This window comes from Tamandua tetradactyla, chromosome 3 (assembly GCF_023851605.1).
Source record: "Tamandua tetradactyla isolate mTamTet1 chromosome 3, mTamTet1.pri, whole genome shotgun sequence".
Taxonomy (NCBI): domain Eukaryota; kingdom Metazoa; phylum Chordata; class Mammalia; order Pilosa; family Myrmecophagidae; genus Tamandua; species Tamandua tetradactyla.
The window spans coordinates 120504679-120529153 of NC_135329.1; the positions used below are offsets into that span (position 1 = coordinate 120504679).

The 24475-nt window shown below is 36.8% G+C and overlaps 1 long non-coding RNA gene across 1 annotated transcript; it reads right to left on the reverse strand.

Moving 5' to 3' along the window:
* Positions 1 to 2905: 2905 nt before the first annotated feature.
* On the reverse strand, positions 2906 to 12709 carry LOC143676319 (uncharacterized). The gene is made up of 3 exons (XR_013171999.1): positions 12543 to 12709; positions 5277 to 5481; positions 2906 to 3050 (listed from the first exon to the last, which is right to left on the reverse strand). It is a non-coding gene; the product is annotated as an uncharacterized LOC143676319 (long non-coding RNA).
* Positions 12710 to 24475: the final 11766 nt, after the last annotated feature.

Below are 24475 nucleotides of genomic sequence, written 5' to 3' on the forward strand. Positions count from 1 at the left end.
AAAGTCAGAGTTAAATTGAAAACCATTCTGTTAAGAAAAGGTGTAATCTGAGTCTGTAGCTTGAGGAAATTCTTGTGCCTATGAAGGGATGGCAAAACTTTGACCTTATTAAATTCATATTATTCATCTGAATTTCAAAGTAAGTAGAGAGTTTCAGGAATTCAGTAGGTCATAAAATAGCCTTCTTTAGAAGAATAAATAATGGAATAAATATACAGCCATGAAGAGAAAGTCATCAACTCTGCTTTGAAGTAATTCATTTAATACTTTACATTGTTGGCATATTTAGCAATCATAATATGCAACAGTATACTGATTATGTATTGGATGGGTTAGTTTATAAAATATATTTATAACTTTTCTCAAAATTATTTAGTAAATTCAATTGTCATTTATTCAGAACCTACAGGAAATATGATATTGAATAAGAAAATGGTACGATTGCTAGGTTTTCCAAATTGGAGACAAATTTCCAATGGCATTTAAAGTATTTTTAAAGTGTTATGAAACATATTCTTTGTTTCATAAACAGAGTTTATGTAATAAGGACAAAATAATTAGAATTTTAAAATCAAAACCACAGAGTTTTTAAGCTAGTAAATATTTCACTATATCCAAAATTGTAGTGTCCCATTGTAGTGAAAACTGCCAATTACCTCTTAGTAGAAGTCAGATATAGAGTGAGAAGAAACCAAAGTAAGAGGAAAGAAGAATCTGAAATAAATGCTGTCCCTGTTAAAGAATAACTCTGGTCTCTTTCTAGGGTGCTGAGATCTGCCTGATTTTGGCACAATATTCAGCATATTAGTTTGTTTAACCCCCACTTGACTCTCTCCCCAGCCTCAAGGCCTTAATGAGATAAGCAGAGAGAAGGAGCTCTTTGCAGCCACAGTTCCTGGTTCAGAGGTGGGTAAATCAAGGGCATTGGAGCATTCCAGAGTGGTGTTACTGAGCCCAAATGGCAATGTAAAGTGCTGAAAAGCAATAATTAAACTTACACCTTAAACTTTAAGTGTGCTATCTAAAACTCCACCCCTCTGGAAAAAAAATAAGTTAATTAAGCAGTGTGAGTGGTGTTGGCCACTGCAGTGATTACATAGGACATGTGATGTGGTATTATTTGGGTTAAGAACAAATTGCATGTGTGTGGCTTTCAACCACCCAGGAAACATTGTGTTTTTTCTAGGTGATGTTCACTATTATATGATGTAAACATATATCAGATGAAACCAAAATTCTTCCCAAAAGGGAACCAATTCATGATAGAGCTATGGGTTATAAAAACAAAACAAAACAAAAAACAAAAAAAAAAGAAATAAAACGACAAGTGAGAAGCATTTAAAAGTGCTTTCTCATGAATCTGAAAATAATAAAGTTCTCCATTACAAAATTTCCCTTAATGCTACTTGTAAGGAAAGATACATATGGACTTTCTCATTCCATTGAAAGAGAGAGAATACCAATTACTAAAAGCAGTCAGGTGTTCACTTCAGTGCATTTGGTTGAGGTTACAGAGATTGTGAGGGAGAATCGTGACCCTGTGCTTTCCTTTTATGTGGCTAATAAGTGTGTATATGTGTGCATGTTTGAAGTCCTCTTTTCTTAGCCCTCACACCCTACCTTCTTTCTATGTTGTGGTTTACCGTTTAAGGTAGATGATAATATTTCCTATGGTGCACAGCATACAACGATGTCTGTTGTGGTACAAACCTTCTCCATTGAATATCCCCCACATTAGGCATCCCACCAACAGATGCCTTCTCTCTGGAAGCAAGAGTGCCATTTACTAATTGACTTTTACTAGAAAACTGAAGAGTACTCTCCTGTTGGAGAAGATTAATTTTGCTCACCTGAGAGAGATGATTTTTCTAGAAAAGGGTTTGCTCTCTGTGCTTCTTCTGCTGAATCAGCCCTAATAGAGTTATTTGAAGAAGTCCAGAGTATCATCAGTCTCTTGTTACCTCAAGTTCCGTAGATATACTACACAGTCACCTAGAGGCAATACAATTAAGTGGGCTTGACTATCCCAATTAAACAAGAGTCCTCACTATTAAATATCATTAGACATAATTTGATGCCCTGGGAAAATTCTTGATGAAGTCCATCCACTAAGGACTGGGTATTATATACTTAAAATCCAAAGCAACATGCTCAGAACACACTTCTATAGTGAGGTTTATTTTGTGTCTTTTGGGGACATATTCTCTAGGTTTATGGAAACACACTCACAAACTATGAAGAATTTTTGAACTGTCATTACGTCTGACCCTCTTGCTTTACAGAAAAGGACACAAAACCCACAGAGGTGAATTTAATTAGTGATAGAGATAAGAATACATTTTAGGCCTCATGACTCTTGCAGCCAAGGGCTCTTTGCATGATACTATCACATCCTAAAATACGTCCGTGACAGAAAGTGCATCTCTAAAGCTATGGTCTCTGAATGTAGCTGAGTTATTGCTGGTGCACTAGCTGTGAAATAGAACATTTGGCATTAGGTTTTAGCTGTGCTTCTAACCAGTTTTTTAACCTTGAGTAAGTTATTTTACCTGGTCTTGTTTTCGTTGTTTGTAAAGTTAGAAAGAATTTTGTTGATCTCATGTTGCATTGGTGAAGATTTAATAAATGAAATATTTCATGAAAAGGTGTGCTGCAAATGGTAAGGTTTTCTGTAAATCAGGTGACCAACTGGAGACGAAAATTTGTCTTTAGAAACTGATCTGTGACTTTTAGTTCCAGTGGGTGGATTGGATACATTTGTTTATCTCTCTCCTTCTATCCACCATGAAACCTCATTAAAATAGTAGTAGAAAATACAGAAGATAAAATCCCATGACATTAAGAAAATCGGAGGAGGAGGCAATCAACAGACAATAGGTTTTATAGAATCTGGAAGATCAACATTGGATGAAAGATGAGTGAATGATGAAGCTGGCCAGCGGACAACACAGCTATGAGTTCATGAGGAGGGAGGATCTTTGGCCCTGGCTGGAGCTTTTCTTCCCTGAAGAATCCTGAGGCAGGATAGGACTCAGATGCAGTTGGTATGACTATAGGGGAAAAAGAGTTGTGGCACTGAAAACAGACAAATTGAATTCTGCATATAACCTAGTTGATCTCCAGTAGCAAAATGCCTAGCATCGAGTTTCCTACCCATTACCCCTACCACTATAAAAACAACCACCAAAGGGTTCGTGAAAAAAGATGAAGTATTCAGTACAAATTAGGGCATCAAAACACTCTGTATTCTGCCATTTAGAGTCAATCAAGTATGATAGTTTCTTCTCCGCCAGTTCTCCCTAAAGGGAAGGTTGTTGGATGATAACCCCTATTTTTGTATTAGAGCTCAAAGTGAACTCTTACGCTGTCTTATTTATTAATATGATAAGGCCACTGAGAAAGGGATTTGTGGAAATGCAGTATGAAAGAGAAATAGACAAATGGGAAAAATTCATTTCAGAGGGAAAAAAAAAAGAGAATTCAAGAACAGAACATAAAAACTTTAGGTAGCATTTTTAGAGAGAGTCAAAAAGTTATTACATCAATAAAAAGTAGAATGGTATGAAAAAATGTATGGACAAAAGGATGTGCTCCCAGAAGTTAAAAAAATATTGCTGAAATGAAAAAAGCATATAAGGGTCACAAAAGATAGTAAGGAAAATCTCCCAGAAAATAGACTAAAAAGAATACTAGAAAGAAAATGTATGGAAAGATTTTTTTTAAAAAGGTAGCGCATTGTTTAAATAATGAACTTCAGGAAGCAAGAATAGAAATATCAAATAAGAAGACCTACTATCAAAATAGTAATGAAAGAAAATTTCTCTTCACAAAATGGCATCAATGTCCATATTGAAAGGGCTCAAAAACAACCAAGCACAACAGTGTGAAATTTCACAACACTGAAGATAAAGTCCCTAAATGCTTCCAGAGAGAGAGAGAGAAAGAGAGAGAGAGAGAGAGAGAGAGGAGAGAAGAAACTGTAGCTCATGTACAAATTAACAAAAATTAGACTTGCCTCTATCTTTTTAACAATCACCCTGAACATTAAAAGCCAATGAAATAATGCCTTTAATGCTGAGAATGTGAAATAAAACTCAGCCTAGCTATCAAACGGGTATGGTCTCAGAACAAAAAAATCTGTTTTCACAGATTTAAGGACCTAGTTTAATCTCTCAATCAAACTTTCTTAGGAATTTTTGAAGATATTCTTCAGCAAAATGAGGGGATACACTAAGCAAAAGAAAGGTTAATAGTGTCCTCAAACGAGGAGAATCATTCAACGAGGTTCCAGAAAGCCAGCTGCCCAGCAGGGCCACAGAGGAACCAAGAGAGATGGAAGAAGAAAAGAGATTTAGAGGGAGATGTTTTGAGGGGGGAGAATGAAATACAGCAGGTAAATAATAAAGAGTCACCTTATAATTGAGGCTATGATAAAAGCAAATAATTTAAGAATAAAAAAGCCAAAGGGTCACAAAATTTACACACATACACACACACACACACACACAAAACTGCTGTGAATGACATTTATATAATTGTGCATAAATACTACTATTGATTTTGAAAGGTTAGATGTAACCTATAGCCAAACCACATAGAATATAAACATATCTGTGGTTATACAATGTAATGAGCTTATCAATATAACAATAAAATTCTAGATGGTAGATTTTGGGAGGTTTATAGTCAAGGAAAAAGCTATAAGAGATGGCAGGAGTGGGTAATAACCTCATCTGACAAAGTCAGGAATCAAAATATATTGTCTTTTATCGATTGAATAAGAAATAAAAATATTTTTTCTTAGAGTTACAACAGTAATATTTAGAGAATGCAAAAAATAATGACATCGTTGTATTTGGGGAATATAACACCATTGAATTCCACAGATAAACCCTAACCTCCATAAATTAAGATATAGCAGCATATGCATATAGTCTAGAGATGCAGGGGTAACTATCCAAGAAATAGTCAAAGGGAGTGAAAAGTTGCTCCTTCCAGGGAGAGGGACTAGAGTATGAGGCAAGAGAGGGGCTATTACTTTAGATTCATTGTAATAGGCATTGTTGGTTGACGATCCAGACTTCACTTACCTTCTCTTCTTTCCTAACAGAGACTTAATTTTGTTTGTATTAATGGAGCTGAGGAGAAGCCAGTTTCTACCCCAAACTCCAAGTATAACCCTATTTCCCTTGCCAGGGAATCTATCCTGGCCAATGGAATGGGGGAGGAGGCTTCCAGGGCAGAGAATTGGGTCTTCTGAGAAAAGCATCCCTCACTTAGAGCTATTCTGTGCTCGTTGAATCTTCTATGATGATGTTGTTTCTAGATGGGACATCTGGAGCCACTGCAGCCATCTGAAGGTGAGGCTCACCTCTGAGGGTGAGAGTGAGAATATCAAGCAGAAGAATAAGGAAGAACTTGGATTTTTCATGACCTTGCTGAGCTGCTGAGTCACACAACCTTGAAGGCTGCCCTCCATTACTGCAATGTAAGATAATAAATGGCCTTAATTTATTTTTAGTCAGTTGATTCAAGGCTTTTGTGACTCATGGCCAAAAGCATCCCAACTGATACCTTAAGTTCTGATTTATTATTTGAGTTTTAAAAAGCATATGCATGAATTGCACTTGTTAAAAATACTTAATATAAATAAGTTACAAATTTTATTATAAGCATATAAAGTGATCACTTTGTATTTCATATTTTTAAAATATTGGGTTATTAAACAATTATAGAGTGACAACTTCAATCAATGTAAAAGTGTATAAAAATAAGATAAAAATTTCTGGCTATCTCTTACATACCCAAGATTAAACATCTTTTAAGACCCTACCATGTGTAATTTTTGTTATGATTATGTATTTTCAAAAAAAAAAAGAGCATAGTATATATATATATAAAATCTTTGACAAATGGCTTTTTCACTACACATTAAATCATGGATATACTTACTTTCTTGCCAGTGAGCACATTTTCAACTTACTCTTTTTGATGACTCTACAAATTTCTGCAGATGGACAGACCAGAATTTATTTAACCTGCACCTTGTTAATGGGTACTTAGATTGCCCTCAATTTTTCACTAATACAACAAAAGCTTCAGAAAACATCCACACACATCTTCTTTCTAAATGTATTTCTCTAAGATAGATTCTTAGATGTGACTTTGCTGGTTCAAAGGCCACATGTGTTTTAAATTTTAATAGATTAAAAAATGGAAACCCCCTCCCCAAAAATGAGCTGTACTAGTTTCACTCCCACTGACAATATATTTGATGATAGCCTTTTCCTCGAATGTTTGCCTACCACTGATATTATCCACCGCTTAAAGCATGATAGCTCCCTATTGTTTTAATTTGACTTTTTCTGTAAGTTCATGGAGTTGATCTTCTTTTCATATGTTTATTAGTCATTTGTATTTTCAAAAATTCATACATTTCAATTATTATTTATTTTCCACATGGCAGTTTGTGTTTTTCCTATTATTTTGCTTTTTTTTTGTCTCTTAGGGATATTCCCTTTATTATATATATAAATACATACATATACATATATGATACAAATATTTTCTCCCAGGCTGTTTGTCTTTTTGGTTTTTGATTTGTAAGCGCCCTATTATTACCATCTGGGGCCTTTAAGACTTAAGATCATTTATTTGACCTATCTCTTTCCTGGTGTTAAAAAATAGATAAGAGCAATAGCAAGCTATTCAGCAAATACTAACTGAATGCCCACTGAGTCCAGTAATCAGAGGAGCTACTAAGGTGAAAAGACAATCTTTGATTACAAGGAGCTTCTGGTACAAAGAGCCAATACATCTGTCAATAAAGAATTCCATTACAATCTTATAATATATACTGGGGGCAGGAAATAATGAATACCTAAACCTGCCTATGGATTATCAGGGACATACATGAAGGAAGAGTTAGTTTGTCATTTCTGTAAATCCTTGATGTACATGTCAGTTTGTTTTAACTAGCCACTTGTTAACAGATACTAATAATGACTGAATGAAATATAATCTACAACTCCTTAGTAGACTTTACTATAAAATACTTGCAATTCGTACCAGCTTTGATAACAAAATTCTTTAAAATTTATGTATCTTATTGCCATTAAATCAGGTAAGTATTTCTAAAGAACAGTTGAAGAGAGATCTAATGAATAAGAAATAGAACTAAATTCCTTTTTTAAAAGCAGTCATTCTATTATTTCCATTCTTATTTTTAATAATCTAAAACCCTTCATAGTTACATAAATAAGAACCATCTAGAAATATTTTCCAGGGACAATTTATAAATGCAGAAGATTATAAAAATTAACACTTCCTCTCAACATCCTACACTGCCCCTCATCCAAATATATCCATTTTTAAAGGAGGAAAATACGTCAGAGTGTTTCTTTTAAATCTTCAAAAACTTCCTTTGATTGATTGTCCCTCTAGACAAAACTAGACATTTTGTCTCTGGCAAATGTCTAGTTTTGCATCAGCTATCCCAGGACCAACTCAAAGTAAGATGATAAATACAACTACTTATATCTCATTACCTCGTTAATTGTTTATGGTGTTAAGTACAGTTGGTAGACTAGCCTACTTACCACCATAAGAATCCATAGGGTGTTCACATACTTGTTATATAGCAATCCACAGTCCAATTCTGTGGCTCTGACTTTTATAATAGCTCCCCAATTCTTCACCACTCCAGACCATACTTAGTTTCCACATTTATCTGAAAAATGCTATTTTCTTCTACAAATACTGATATTCCATCCCCAAAATAGAGCATAACCTCTGAATACCTTGAAAATTTTAATATCAAAAAAAGTGATATTAAAGCTAAAGATTAGTTTCTAAATAGCCCTGGGGGATTTTACCATATGACTTCTATAACGGAAATTGCTGGACTAATCTCTCCAAGTGATATAACAAATACTAGCTTCCCTTCCAACACACTGTCTGAGACTTTTCTGTATTTCTTTTGCCTTTCGAACAAGAATCATAAATCTGGAAATGATTCTCAAAATCAATCAATCAATTCAACCTTCTAATTTTACAGATGAAGAAATAGATTTCCAGAAATTGTTATAGACCATTAAATAGCTGTTTGGGTCTGTTCAAGCTAATTCACTCTAAAGACTAACTTGGAATTTAGGAAAGAAATTTTTAGGTGTCATCTACATAAAAGATAGGCAGAGGTGAAGAGAATAAGTCAGGTTAACTGCATTCATTGCTTCAAATGTTTTCTTTTACTTTACAAGTATTATTGTTTTGATTGTGTCCATATTTGGAAGTTGCCCATTGAAAGGATTTTACTATAGAGAGGATGTTAAGGGTCAATAGATCAGCCAGCTCAAGGGCTCTTATTTTTGACAGGGGTTAATATGGCAAGAGTATCTCTTTAGAGTGTATTTTACCTTGCTTACCTGAATGAATCACATGAAAACTATAGCAGCATCCTAAAACCTAGCTTTTAATAAGTTTTGGTTGAGTGGGTTTTCTTTTGAATAGGTCACTATAAACCTGCTCTGGATTTTTAGTGACATTAAAATAAGTCACAATAACTTTATAATGGGTGATAAGCCACGAGATGATGCGAACAGCCCTGCTTACATTTGAATGCTAACAATTTTCTTTCTCAGTAACATGAAAATCCTTCTCAGCGATTTTCAGGGATTGAAATTCTTCCACATTTCTGAGTTCAATTATTTAGAGCAAACCAGCTACTTTGTTTTTCTTTTAGGATGTACTTTGTTACTTCATTTTAATTTTTGATATGGGAGTAGTAGTTTCTTTTTCTTGCCCTTTAGTGATCTTTTTTCACAATTCAATAATATTTCAAATCATTACTAAGATTGTGCAAGGCATATGGAATACTTTGCAAACTTCATTGCCCTGCAAATGTCTCCTCAGGTGGTGAAAAGGTACTGGGCATTCATTTATGTATGATTCAGAATCTTTTGATTATTTTTATGGTGGCCTTGGTGAGCCAGGTCTTAACAAAGGACATGCTATTTCAATTCAAATCTGACTTTTATGTTTGTTGCTTTAGCTTCTATTCCAATTAAAATGGAATATTGTGAAAACCAACAGTTTATACCGTTTCTTTCTCCTTGGGAAGGGACAAATGCTTGATAAATGAAAAGAAAGTTCATTAGGTTTGGTGCTACATGTCCAAACCTGCAATTTTCCTAGAAAAGAAATCCCTTCTCAATGCAAATGTTTCTAACTGGAAAATTTCTTTTTAATACATTTTTTTTGAGCCACAGATACTATAATTTTACATAAGGGAGGTTTTAATTTTTTAAAAAGATCTTAATTTCTCCTACTTCCTAGAGAACAGATGATTTTCATTTCACCACACATTGGATTTTCATCATAGTAGAAAGCTAATTTTATAATTGTGGTATAACTATTCATGTTATTTCTGCTTTGTATTTCCTTAGGAATGCCATCAAAGTCAGATTCTGCAATTAGAAAAGAGTTCATATTAACTGGATTTTGAAAAGAGAAAGCAACAACCAAACCACCCCAAATTCTTCAAATATGAGAAAAGAGAACTGAGCAAAACACAAATCTTGTCATCCTCTCACCTCTCAACATTTGTGCTTTCACACACACACACAAAAATTGAAGTGACTAAATGGTGTTAACTGCAAAAACTTCTTTAGGAGTGTTTGAAAAGGAATGACAGAATAGCTTTACTGAGCCTGGACAAAGCCTCCTTGCCTGACATTTTTCAGTTTTGTTATACCTAAATACTCATTTAGAATTCAAATTAGTAAAGGCATTACTGGACACTTTTGTCAATATTATACAGAGAATACTGGTGAACACTTGACAACCAACCAAAAAAAAAAAAATCTATTCGGAAACAAGCTATAAGGTGTAGCTCATGCAAAGAAAATTCATCCCTAGGTATGTGTCAGCTTTGAGGTAAGAACCAGCACCCTAAAGCTGGGGCCCAGGCACCATGAGGAATAAGCCTGGGTCTGGGAGTGTCTTTAAGAAGATGCAGAGATTTGTGGAAAGAAGAATCTCTGGTACACTGGTGGCAGGTGACTCTTCCCCTCAAAGGTAGGTGGAGAGAGTTAGGCACAATAGCTTGCAATTTTCAAGTACTATGATTTTTTTCTATAAAGATAGAAGCCATTAGTTTTTCAAGCATGTGATTTTGAAAGTGCATACTTGTTCTATGATTCAGAATTACTTTCTTCCATGCCATGTTAGCACCTTCATATAATTAAATATTTTCCCTCTTGAAATTTGGATTGAGATGAATTCTGTTTTAGCAAGATAGTACCTATGGTTTAACCAAACTATGTGTGTGTGCGTGTGTGTGTACCTATTGAAATAAATGGGGAATTAAGATAACTTTGTGAAAAATTCAGGTTTAAAGTATATCAGAAATATGTAAAATTGAAATGTTTTCTTTCTTGAATTTAATGAGGTAAAAATCTCTGTCCTGACTTCATCGAGAGATACGAATGAAACTGATCTGGACAGAACTAAGGTAAATCAAAATACAGGGTAAAGGATGATATGGTCCATACTTTCAAACTTCAAACTCCGTGTGAGACCAAAGTGAGAGATGTTTATTTGGTGCAAATTTTATATTTTGGGTAGCACATTACCTAATTTAACTTGTATGGTCAGTTTACTTGAACACCATAATTGCATGGAATCTTGAATAGGGAATGAGATCTTACTGGTTTGTCCAGTAAGTGTGAAGTCCCAATATCCCAGAGTAATTTGGGTAGAGAATAAAAAAAAGTATTTGCCAAGTCCCCTTGGGGACTGGGGAGAAAGGAGGAAGTATTCAACTTCCCCATCTGGGGAATTCCTGATATTCTTGCAAGCAGTGGGGACAACCAGTTCAATAGGCTGAGCCTTCAATCTTGGGACTTGCCCTTATGAAGCTTATTCCTGTTAAGGAAAAGCTAAGCCTACTGATAATTATGCCTAAGAGTCACCCCTAGAGAACCTCTTTTGTTCCACAGATGTGGCTGCTCTCTCTAAGCCGATTTGTCAAGTGAACTTACTGCCCTCCCCACTATGTGGGACATGGCTCCCAGGGGTGTAAATTTTCCTGGCAGTGTGAGACCTGACTCCTGTACATGAGCTGGGATTCAGCATCATGGGAATGAGAAAGACTTCTTGATGAAAAGGGGGAGTAGAGAAACGAGACAAAGTAAAGAAAGTCATGGTGGCTGAGAGATTTCAGACAGACTGGAGAGGTTATCCTGGAGGTCCTTCTTAAGCATTACATGCATAATTACTATATAGGTATCCCTTTTTAGTTTATCATATATTAGAGAGGTTAGAGGAATATATCTGAAGCTATTGAACTGTGCTTTGGTAGCCTTGATTCTTGAAGAAGACTGAATAACTATATAGCTTTTACAATGTGACTGTGTGATTGTGAAAACCTTGTGTCTGATGCACCTTTTATCCAGGATATGGAGGGATGAGTAAGAAAAAAAAAAGGATAAAAATAAATAAATAATAGGGATAGATAAAAATTGAATAGGTTGCAATACTAGTGGTCAATGAGTAGAAGGAATAAGGGGTGTGGGATGCATAAGTTCTTTTTTCTTCTTTTTATTTCTTTTTCTGGAGAGATGCAGATGTCCTAAAAGTGATCATGGTGAAGAATACACAACTATGTGATGATATTGTGAGTCATTGATTGTACAATATAGTTGAACTTTTATGTGTGTGGATATTTCTCAACAAAAGTATTTTTAAAAATCTCTATCCTTCCATTACCCTTTGCAGGCATAGATACAATGTCAGTCTAAATCATTTAGAGAATCCTTAGTTTCATCTGTGTCTCAGTCTTGTCAAAATGACATGGGTGTGTGAGCTCAGTTGGATTTCACTGGATGTGAACCTGAGTACATATTACAAATGCAAATCACCTCTCCATTTTTTAACCATAAAAGGCATGAACATAAATTCCAAAGCTGATTTCACATTAAATGACGTGGGATACCAATATTACTTCCTTTTGTGGACCTGTTTCTCCTCTTACAAGACTTAAAACTTCTTTACCTCTCTCAAGGCTTGTCAGGGCAAGCCTGCAAATATTTACGCGTATAAGCCTATAATTAAAAAGTATATCCTAATCCTACAACAAGTAATTATATTGAGAATTATTCATCCTTTGCAAGAAATCCCTCAAAGATCTAAAGGGTGACAACCTCATCAAGTTTTCATTGCCTACCTTGATGCATTTCCATTTTTGGAAGTATCCTCTCACTTTCTGCTTTGCATACAGAAACACAAAAAAATTCAAAGGAGGGTACTGTGGAAGAACTCATTAAATAATTATCAAATTAGAAAATTGCATACCCAAATATTGCATAGATTCATAAGGTGAGATATACATGTGTTAGCATGTTTGTATGGGGATACAGAGTCTCTAGCATATATAAACACACATAATTTTTTCGTATAACATAATGAGAGAAAATTACATTTCTACCCAATTAGCATTCAGAACAATTTGCTTCATATTTTCTTTTCCTTTAGCTAAAACTCACCACTACCTTCATTTTCTATGGTTTCACTATCATCCATTCCCCCCTCCTCCAACTCTCCTTCACGTATCATGTTTTCCTTCCAGAGCCACCTCCTTCCTCCTGCTCCAGTTTTGTCCATTTTCCCACCCCCTTCCCAAGTCTCAGAAACCAGGCAAGACTCCAGTTGTTTGTGGGTGGACCAAACAATTGCACAGAAACTCCAATAGAAGCAAGAAAGACTCCCTGTCTGACGTCATGGATGGCCCCTGACCTTTGCTCGTTCTCTCCATCTGTTTAACCCTCAGCCGCAAAGAGGGTAATAGGTCATCACTCCGAGCAGAATTTGGTTGCCAAAGTGTCTTTGGATTCCAGTTCCCTGACTTACAGAAGGCCCAAAGTAACCCAACGTTTTCCTCTCGACTACTTCTATATTCCAGAAGGAGGTGGAGACTTTCAGGCTTTGGAGGGACAACATTAAAAGCTAAGCTCAATCTTGCATGTCGTCCCTAAGCAATACTAGGGGAATCCCAGCTCTGTCTATACAAGCCTGAGCTTTAAGGAGGGTCATGGGAAATCCCCACCCTCAAGCTTAATGCTCCAGTCTTAAATTGGCAGAGCCTTCCTTTTACCCAGCTCCCACTCAGGAGGCTATTTCTGCAGCCTGGCAAGTCCCAGGAATTTCATATTCTACCATTAGCTCCCTGCATAGCTTCTCTCAGTGTTGTCAGTATGCTAAAGTCTTCAGCAGCGCTGCCTTGACTCAGGATAGTAATCAAGGCAGAGTTTTCACATAGATTTTCCCATCTCTTCTTTTTCTTTATTTAACCTGTGAAACCACTGGCTTAAGTTTGAAACTCCTATGTTTCTATGACAGTGTTTTCAATCTTTTTTCCATTATTGCACTCCTAAGAGCCCTTATGTCTTTTTTTAATAAGTTAAAAAAATTCCCTGATGAAATTTTAATACCATAGATATACCTTAAATCTGTTTGTGTACTGAAGGAATATTTTTGCTTTTCTCCTTGGAATGCATGTTCTATGGATTTGTTGTATTTCATATGGCATAACCAGGGTCTCTTCAGCCTTTAAGCTTCCTACCTGGGATATTCCCCTGTGGATACAATCTTACTGCATACTCAGCTGTAATTTATTCCATTTTTGTATCCTTTCAAGCATGAGGGGTGTATATAGGGCTTTGGGGACCAGAGGCAGGCTGCAGTGAGAATGGGAGTGGTCCACAAGAAGAGTGTGGAGAACATTTCTGTGCAATTAACCACTGACTATCCAGAAAACATTCCTCTGATTTCAAGTGAGTGTTATTCGGTTCTTTATCTAAATACCCAGGAGTGCAGCGATGATGCATAGTGCATGCTTTGTTTATGAAATGTTTCCAATGTAACAAAGGTTGATGTTGGAGAGGGCTTATCTGGATGCTCAGCACTGGAATGCTGTTGGAGAGGGTGAGGGTGGGGCAACCCTGGTGAAGAATGGAGAGTTGAAAGTCCAAGCATGGTGGTAATACACACCACGGCCCCGTCCGGACACTGATGGCCACAATTCAGGAAGATCAATCACCACTCTTTTAAAATAATTCTGATGTTCCTCAGAAAGCTAAGTATAGAACCACTATTTGACCCAGCAATCCCACTTCTAGGTATATACCCAAAAGAATTGAAAGGAAGAATTCAAACGGATATTTGCACACTGATTGTGCTGGTTTGAAGCTATGTTGTACCCCAGAAAAGCCATGTTTTAATCCTGTAACAATCTTGCAGGGCCAGACCTATTATTTAGGGTGGGAAACTTTGATCAGATTGTTTCCATTGAGATGTGACACACCCTAGTGTGAGTGTGGCCTTTTGGTTAGATAGAGATGTGACTCCAGCCATTCAAGGTGGGCCTTGATCAGTCTACTAGGGTCCTTTAAAAGGGGGAACACGGAGAAAGTTCAGAGCTAACATGAGACCCAGATGTTTGGAAATGAAGAAAGTGAATGCCCCTGGGGAAGTTGTTTGAAACCAGAAGACAAAGGCCCTAGCAGATGCCAGTTATGTGCTTTCCCAGATGACAGAGGTGTTCTGGACCCACTGGCCTTTCTCAAGTCAAAGTATCTTTATCTGGATGCCTTAGTTTAGACATTTATATGGCCTTAGAACTGTAAACTTGCACCTTAATAAATTCCCTTTTTAAAAGCTGTTCTACTTCTGGTATATTGTGTTTCAGCAGCTTTAGCAAACCAATACACTAATGTTCATAGCAGCATTATTTACAGCTCCCAAAAGATGAAGCAACCCAAGTGTCCATCAACTAATGAATAGATAAACAAAATGTGGTGTATAGACACAATGGAATATTATTCAACCATATAAAGGAATGAAGTTCTGATATATGTGACAATATGGATGAACATTGGAGATATGTTAAGTGAAATAAGCTGGTACAAAAGAACAAATATTATATGACCTTGTTGATATGAATTAATTAGAATAAGCAAATTCATAGGGTCAGAAACTAGAATATAAGTTACCAGGGGTTTGGGTCGGGGTAGGAGTTGGGGAGTTAATGCTTAAATTGTAGAGTTTCTGTTTGGGATGATGAAACATTTGGGTTATGGATGGCTGTGATGATAGCACAATATTGTGAGTATAATTAACAACGCTGAAATAGACAATCTGTGTGTGATTAAAAGGGGAGATGTTAGATTGCATATATGGTAACAATAAAAATTTTAAAAAATCCATGGGCACACACTACACAAATAGTGAACCATAGGTTAAACCGTGAACTACAGTTAATAATACACTTATAAAAAATGTGCTTTCATCAATTGTAACAATGTTCCACACCAATGCAAAGTGTTGGTGGCAGGGTGGTGTGTGGGAATCCTGTATTTTATGCATGATTGTTCTGTAAGCCCATAACTTCTCTACTAATGAAAAAAAAAAGCCAGAAATGAAAGGCTTTTAAAGGGGAATTTAATAAGTTACAAGTTTACAGTTCTAAGGCATAAATATGTCCTAACAAAGGCATCCAGAGAAAGATATGGCATCTGCTGGTCCCTTGCTCCTGGGCTTTGCTGTTTTCAGCCTCTGTTTCCAGTGGTTTCCTCTCTAAGCATCTGTGGACGTACACTTAGTTCCTCCAGGACACAATTCTAAGTTCTGGCTTGCTTAGCATCTCACGGGAAGGCACATGGTGATGTCTGCTGGGCTCTGCCTGTGTCTAGACACCTGCTCTGTCAGCCACTCCCATCATCTCCAAACATCGGGGTTTCTGTCAGCTCTAGAGCAACTGTCCTCCAAGCATCTGCATCTGAGGTTCCTTCAAAATATTTCCCCTTTTAGAGGACTCTAGTAAAGTAATCAAGGACCAGTCTGATCTCTAGCTAATCAAAAGGCCACACCCACATTTTTGTGGAGATAATCTAATAAAAACTTTCCATCCTACAGGATTAAAAACAAACAAAACAACAAAAAATACTGCCCCCACAAGATTGGATAAATATCAACATATGACTTTTCTGGGATGCGTAATAGTTTCAAACCAGCACAGAGCGTATCTGTTTTCCTGCTACTTTTCTCTTACCCACAGCCTATACTCTCTTTGTAACACCTACTCTAAGCTCCTTTTCATCCAAATACCAGCTTACATGCCTTTGGTAATGCTATGTTCTCTACTTATGGTAGGCTTTCCTTCTATTTCCACCTATTCAAATCCTGCCCTTCCCACATGTTCAAGGTCTGACTCTAGAAAGCAGTTTCTCATTTTTCTTAATAGATATTAATTCTTCCTCCTTTAGGCCCCCACTTCATTCCTTTTTGCAAGCACCAAAGAGAAAATCAAATTACAATAAAAGATGCAATAAGGTATTTTAGCTTCTCAACCAGACTTAAGTTCACTGAGAGCAGGAATTTAATTATATCCATCTTTGAATCTCATACAGCATCTAGTGCTCATGCTGAGGACTGAACAAAAACATTGTGTAATTTGTGTGGATACTCTTGAGTTGTTTCTGGGCAAGAACAGGAAAGACCTTGGCTGGAATCACCCACCTCACATCATCACCTCCCTGGTTGTTAATGAGGCTTGAGCTTAGACTTTAATGCTAAAGAAATATGAATTCATTTAGATAAGCAAGGCCCAGTGTGACTTTTGTTGTTGTTGACAGTCCTTTTGTATTGTTTTGTTTTGCTTTCTTATATTTTCTTTGTGGGGGAAAATAACTGATAGGAGACCAAATAATCTAGGTTGCTTGTCCTTTTGAACTTGATTCTCTCCTATTAACCACAAAGCAGAAAATAGCCCCTTTAACTATCGCTGATGAGACTCAGTCACATGGTTTGCCAGCTCCAACAACCCTACTCAAAGAATCACTTCCTTCCATCTTGCTTTTAAAAAAATTCCTCAGGTTACCTTCTTCCAGGTGCCCACAGCACTCAGAGTGTTTAAACAATATAACCAGAATATAAAAATCTAACAATCCAGCTTTCATCATAATGAGTATAGAAGAAACATTTGTTTTATTATTTTATTATTTTATTCTCTTTGTGCATTTGTTTCCAAGGGAAGAAAACAAATCTTGCCCGGGATCAATTATAAAAATGAAATCATCCAAAGGTAGCATTTCGGTGAAGGCCATATATGCTTCTGATTCAACAGCAAAGCAGTTGAAATTTGCAGAATGGTTCCCCATCTGGTAACCATGGGGATAGCAAAGCAACTTGTATATACAAAGTTTGTGGGAAGGAATAACGTTGGAAGTTCTTCTAATGAAGAATGATTTAAACCTTATTCTGATGCATGAATCATGGGGTGGTGCATTCTGTCAACATTCCTTGCTCTTCCGAACCAGAAAAGCCAGTATCTACCTGTTACCAGCGGAGCCACCACTGCTGGGAAATAGAACTGTGTCTGTGGAATTTTTGAAATCATTTTGAAATGGTTGCATGTTGCCAGGAGCATTCACATGACATTTCCATAAACAGGTGTCTTTTGGACATATTATTGATATTCTGCACTATATGAAATGACATTTTGGACAATTTAATTTTTATTCTTAGCTCAGAGAAGGAAAAAATATTCCAAGAAATTCGTTTAATATATGAACAATGTCTAGACTTTGGCCAAGTTAGAAATAAGTTGCATCTTTCTGTTAATTTTAATCAATTTTATCTTTGATTTACATGTCTTAAAATAGCCATGTTTTTAAAAATCTCAATGATTCCGTATTTTGCTGTCTTTTTCTTCTGTAAAATTGTTCCTATAAATCACTCATCTACTTCAGAAACAAGAATAAGTTTAAATGCTTATTAAAAAGAATCCTAGAAATTATTAAATTAGTACTCTTCAATGAATTTTATCCATTCAAAAGGAAGGGAAGATTGAGAAAATGCATGGCTGGAACATGTAACCCAACTAATTTTTAAATTTAAATATCTGAGCATTTTATCAGAATCATTTTGTATATTTTTGTTTGTTTTGTTTTGTTGCTGGCTGGAGTTACTTAAATAATTGCTCCCATGTCACATTTCATTTTACATTTATTGACACAACTTCACCGTAAATCATTCTCCTGCCACTCCCACAAACAAACAAACAAACTTGACTTTAGTCTTTTTTTCATATAACAATAGATTTTATTAATTTTTCCTTCACTGACTCTTGTGTTTCCATCATAACTTGCCTAACCCTCTTTGCTGAAAATAAATACATGTTCATCAGGGACTGAATGTTCAATGTCTGAATCCATAGGACCCTGTTAACACCATTTTCCCACCCCCAAGGGAAAATTCCATATATGCTAACTCATGCTAACTTCTCAGAGCAAAAGAAATCTCTTAGTTTTGTTGTTCCATCTTGCTTATACCCCCTCCTCACTCTACATATATTACTAACACTGGCTTCAGTCTTTTAGACTTGGATGTGGCTTCTGTTGTCCTTGAGTCCACTTACCTTTGGCCTGAATACCTTTTTGAGTTGTCTATTTTGCGTACTTTCACATCTCAATGGTGGGCGCATTTGTATTCATAGTCTGGGGCTACTTAACTTTGGAACCCAGATCCCTAGGACCCTCACATATCCGGGAAGTGAATGCAGACATTCCTTGCTATCGACACATCTATCTTTTCTTCTGCTGTCACCAACCACTCATTGCAACAGTGCAGCTCTCAAATCCACTTTGCCTGTAAATTTTGGACATTGGAAACAGTTCCACCATGCAAACAAATTTTAATTTGGCCCTGCAGTTTGCGTCACAATACCAGACTGCAGCAGTTATCCACCATACCTTCAACACTAACCTGCCTTCATTTATTTGCACATTTATCTTCCCCACAGGACTGCCTTCCTTGAGGGTGGAGACAACGGTTGGTTATTCATCATTGTGTGTTGTCCAGTGCCTAGTCTGGTGCAGGACACATTTCATGTACATGATATTGAACAAGTGAAGAACTTTTTCTCTGGTTTTCCTGATTTAAGAAAAAAAAAAAGAAGTTTACTTTCATTATCACCTTGATTCATTGTATGCTTAAAATAGGAACTCTTTAACTTTTAAATTGGTTCTATTCCAAAAAATCAGTTGTAGGGTTGTGTGAGTCAGAAACTCATTAACTATCCCTGGAGAGGAATATCAGCCAAAGACCCTGGGCTGGCTTGGATTCTATGAACATGCTGTAGGAACTGGTTGGATTGTCTTCCAGGAGCAGGTGCCATGCGATGGTGGAGAAAGGAAGAAGACAGGAAAGGGACTTCTTTTGCTGGTGCCTGGTACAGCTTTGTCAAAATTCTAAAATTGCTGTAAGTTGTTTGGGACATTCTTCCATATTTAATTTTTTAATTAATTGCCTCCCCAGTCGTGCTGTGCTCCCCTTCCCCAGCCTACTCCTCACCCCACCAGTGACTTCCTACTGCTCTATACCTTCACTACAAAATCTCTGCATAGTGGGTGATGAGACCGCCTTTAGAGGAAGTGATTTTAAGGAGAAAGACAGCAGCTCAGATTAAACTAATACCAACAATGGTTGGAGGGACTGATAGCATTTTAAATTCCTGTTATTTGCATTTTGAAGTCTTGCCCCATGGCAAACTGTAGCAGTTCCTGCCTTTCACAAGTCCCCTTCTCCCCATTTATACTCCACAACTGTCTCAAAGCTGTGCATCTTTGTTTATTTCTGTGTTGGGAAGGGGGGAGCCTGGCAAGGGTGAGGGAAGGTCTTTGTGTGTATGTTTTGCAGGATCAGCAAGGCCTTTAGCATGAGGAAGGAGAGAACGCTTAAGAAGAAAGAGTATAAGGGTTTTAAACATGGATCACTTGTAACTCAGGTGTTTATAACCAAAAAGTTGCTTACATTTTAAAATGCTTTACATCGTCTGCATTAGAAATCACCCTTTTTTTTAAATTAAGATTGATGTGGGTTATAGGGAAACAGTGAGCTTGGAATTCTGTGAGTTTGAAACTCTGATCTAGGCCTTTGTATTTAGAAGTCAGGAATGAGTAGAATGTGGGAAAATGTTGCTGCTGCTCAGATCCCATTTTGGTTTCAATTTCTCAGTCTTTGCAGCTTAAAAAAAAATAATCTGCTGAAATCTTTGGTAGGGAATGTAGCATTCAAACAAGTTTTCTTTATTCTTTTGTGATCCTAGAAATTTGATTATGTCAATTACAGAAGGTTCTTGTTTCCTAAGTGTCTCTAGGGAGTTTCATGTTCTATTCTTTGGTAGTTCACATAATGTTATGAGTGTGAACAAGCCTCAAACATTATAGAACATCACCAGCTTCCTTGAACAGGCCATAGAAAAACAATGAAAAAGGCATATGTGAACTGCAGTAGTCTTATCCTCTATTATTTTCCTTCTTTGTAAATATGTAAACATACATGCATTAAGAAAATTTTATAATATATGTGTTGCATGTATGTGATGACACAAATATATATGTAGAATTAATTATATATATAGCTCTACAAATGTATATATAAAATACATTTGTGTTATATTTATTTTATACATTTGTGTGTGTGTGTATAATCATACTATACAGATAAACTGAAGTATGATTATTTCTGAAGCACAATGATGATGTTAACATTCGAAATTTGAATATAAATTAATTTGTAGCCCTTTAACCGATTCCGACTCTCACCTGCTCCTCCCAAAAGGAATATGCCAAAGAAAGGCACAGCCTGAGCAGCTGTGTGATTGAGGGTGTTCTCAATCCCTCTTACCCTCAGCCATTTACCTTTAACCCATTCTGAGGTTGGTTTGAAGTAAGGCTTGGTATGTTATTGCATTTTGTTGATACATTCTTCCCTGCTCAGCTGACATCCTTCTGTGGTAAAGTAGCAGACTCTGTTATAACTGTGTTTCATACTGGTATTTTTAATCACGTATTCATTCACTCAACAGATATTTATCAAGGGCCTAGTCCATGCAAATACTAAGATGAGCAAAGCATTCCCCTTGCCTTTGGGGAGCTCATTGTTTAGAGAGAGAGTTATTGCTTTGTGTTATATTAATCTATGTGTTCAGCTTTACAGATTTAGGGGTTTTATGTAAAGGGCACTTTCATGCAGATATATTAAAATAGACGATAATTGCATTACATAGTTATTTGCATAATTGCATTATGTAGTTATTTGCAATAAATTCAAATTGCAGAGATAGGAACCATTACTTCTTAAAAAGTCACTGTAATGAGAAGATGAAGTACATCTTAACAAACAAAAAATAGAGTTTTTACCCTGTGAAGAAAAAATAAACCCAATAATGTGCATTTTTTCTGACAATGATTGGTGACTTTCCAAATATCTCTAGCCTAAGTTATTAAAGTTAAATAGTAAGAACAATATATCATCATAAGTCCTTCTGCAACATTGACTTTATAACTAAGCATGTTATTGATCAAATGTGGTTTCCTTTTTCTAAGACAAAAGGCCTTAAAAATTTCATATGGGTTATCGGTGATCAAGTACTTTGTAGAAAGTAACACTGTGATGAAGAAAATGAGAATAAATCAGGAACACATGCCTCACATTTGCCTCCAAATGCATAGACATTTTTAGAGATTATAAAGGAAATTCTTGGCAAAATGTCCCTCGATTTGGAATATGGAACATATCTGAAAAAGACACTAACAAGGCAAGTAACAGGAAAATGCATTATATTGAGTCTGCAAAAGGCTGAATTGCTTTCCCATTCAAAAATATCTGGAACAATTTTGGAAATATACAGCCAAGGCCTGGAATGACTGGTCTGTGCTAAAAAACTCAATTGTGTGTGAAATTTGTGGAGCAGCGCAAAGGGCAGCCAGTTGCACAATCTTACAAATCTCACCCTGAATAATATAGTATTTCCAATAGGTGACTTGGAAAATCATTTACTGGTGACTGAGAGAGTATACATCATGTATGTGTGCATGTATATAAGACATCTTCTAGCAGCATGCTTTTGGATGTAGAGCATTTGTATCCCAAGAATCCATTCTTCTATCCCTCTCTTATTATAATGACTTTGCATTAATTGCATTTCTATGTACAGAGTTATGATTAACCTATTTTACGTAGTTAACACGCGTAATAATATTCCTGACAGGTGATGTGCACATCTGAGCCTTTGGATAGGGAAAGACTGGCATATGTTCTTCCTTTCGTATGGGGACAGTAGCAGCGTCTGTGGGTTTTCACTTGCCTAAAGCCCTTGTGAAAGTGAGTCTAGGTTTTTTTTTCTGCTTTTCCCCTACTGACTGCCTGAAAGTTCCTCATGGCAGGATGATTACACTGTACTCTCTGGGTCACCATAAACCAAAGTGATTCACCCTTCAATTTCCATCTCACAAGGAGGACATCGAGAAGCTCTGGGAATGACTGGAGGAAAGAACTATTTAGAAACAGACCAGAAGGAGGGTGGCTCTCAAGCCTGAAGCCGTGTATGTTTACATGGTATGAAGCACAGGTCCTCCTCGCTTCCGTGTCTCATAACTTCCAAAGGTCTCACACTTCAGAGTACTACCCAGGGCTTGCTCTAAACCTCAAAATTATTTGTTCTCTAAATGAATTGCATGTGAACCTGAGGGAGAATGGGACTCAGACTCTTCCAAGTCATTGCCCCCGATTCCCCACCAACAAGCAGCTTCCCACCCAGCATGTGGCTCTCAGAGCTGCAGCTTCCAGAGGGCACACCATGTGCATGTCTATGAGGAGAAGCATGAACTGTTTCCCACACTCCACTAGAAGCCTCTACTTGCAAAGAATATTTTTCTTTAATTATTAAGAACAATGTGACCTTCGTGAATAATGACAATGATAACTATTATATTTTTGACAATGCCAGGCATTAATCACTTTCTGTGGTTCACATCCTGATTATACATTCTTTTCCTGGAACACTGTAACGTTTCTCAACTTCTAATGTGGTTTTGGCATTTATAAAATATCTATCTCATTCCTTGCTAGAAAATACGGAGAGAGCCCAATTTGTGCCTTGACCCCAAGAAGCGGCTAGACACGCCATGCTCAAGGTGGTGCCAGAAGCTCAGCACTCAAGAATGCCTGAGCCATATGTGTGCCTACACAACCTCAAGCATTTGGAAGAGGTGGCCCTGCTGGCAGGCACTGATGGTGACCCTGCCGTGGAGCTCCAGGATTTACCTACCAGGCTCCCCTGCCAGAATCTGTACATTCTGGGAACTTGGAGACTATTGTCTCTACTGGGGTGGAAACTTTGATGAAGAAAGATCTGTAGGTGGTGAGCAAAGTTATGCTTTCTTCTCCCCTGCACTTCAGAGGTCACGGCCCCTTTGGAACTGCCCGGTCCCCTGGTCTGATACAGAGGGCAAAGCAGGAAGGACCACATAATTCCCTGCTGTGAGATTCTAGTTGCACATGGAGTTGACGGGAACCCACTCTGTGCCTTCTAGCCTGCCGCTTCTGTGCCCCATTCTCCATCAGTGGCTCTCAAGTGTTTTGACCCTGACCATGGAAGTCTAGATCCAGTATAAATCAAACACACAAACACTGTCACACATGCTACACACAATAGAAGCAATATTTTCACAAAATATTACTTGCCCTACTGTCTTAGTTTATTGGCTGTTAAAACAAATGTCATACAATGGTTTGGCTTAACAAAAGGAATTTATTGGTTCACTGTTTTAGTGGCTAGAAGGCATGATTCCTCCCAGGGTTGGTCTCCCTTGGTTAGTTGGCAATTTTGGGGATTCTTTGGTATTTTCGTCACATGGCAATGTGCACGACAGTGTCTTTTTCTATTGCTGACTTCCAGTTCTTGCTTCTCCTGTGGCTTCTCTTTCTGTGCTCAATTTCCTTTGCTTTTTTTTTTTCGTGGGCAGGCACGAGGAATCGAACCCAGGTCTCCAGCATGGCAGGCGAGAACTCTGCCACTGAGCCACCGTGGCCGCCCTCCTTTGCTTTTAAAGGCTTCATTCATATTGGATTAAGGCCCACTTTCATTCCGTGTTGTACTATATTGCTATATATACTATCTTACATAGTATATATACATATATCTTACATATATTTGTATACTATTATACCCTTATGTAGCATATATATCTATATTATGTATTATATATACTATTTATATACTATAAATATATAGTGTATATATATAGTATATTAGATTAATATATTCCTGTAAGACAGTAAGTGGAATCAGAAGGAATAGAAGTCTTCAGGAGAATAAGCCAGTGAATTTGTGTAAAAATTCATGAAACAATTGGAAGGCTTGGGGCATCTATAAAAGGAAAGTCTGTGATGGGTCAACTAGTAAAATTTTTTTAGGCTAGAATATGTCTCTTTCTGGAAATAAAAATTTAATGTGTTTGCTTTTATTTCTTGTAAGATTTCACAAACTGTTTCTTTTTATGTATAAAAGTAAGTGGGCTACTTAAGCATGTCTCTGCATACTGCCAACAAAGTAATTAAGAATGGGAAAGTGAGA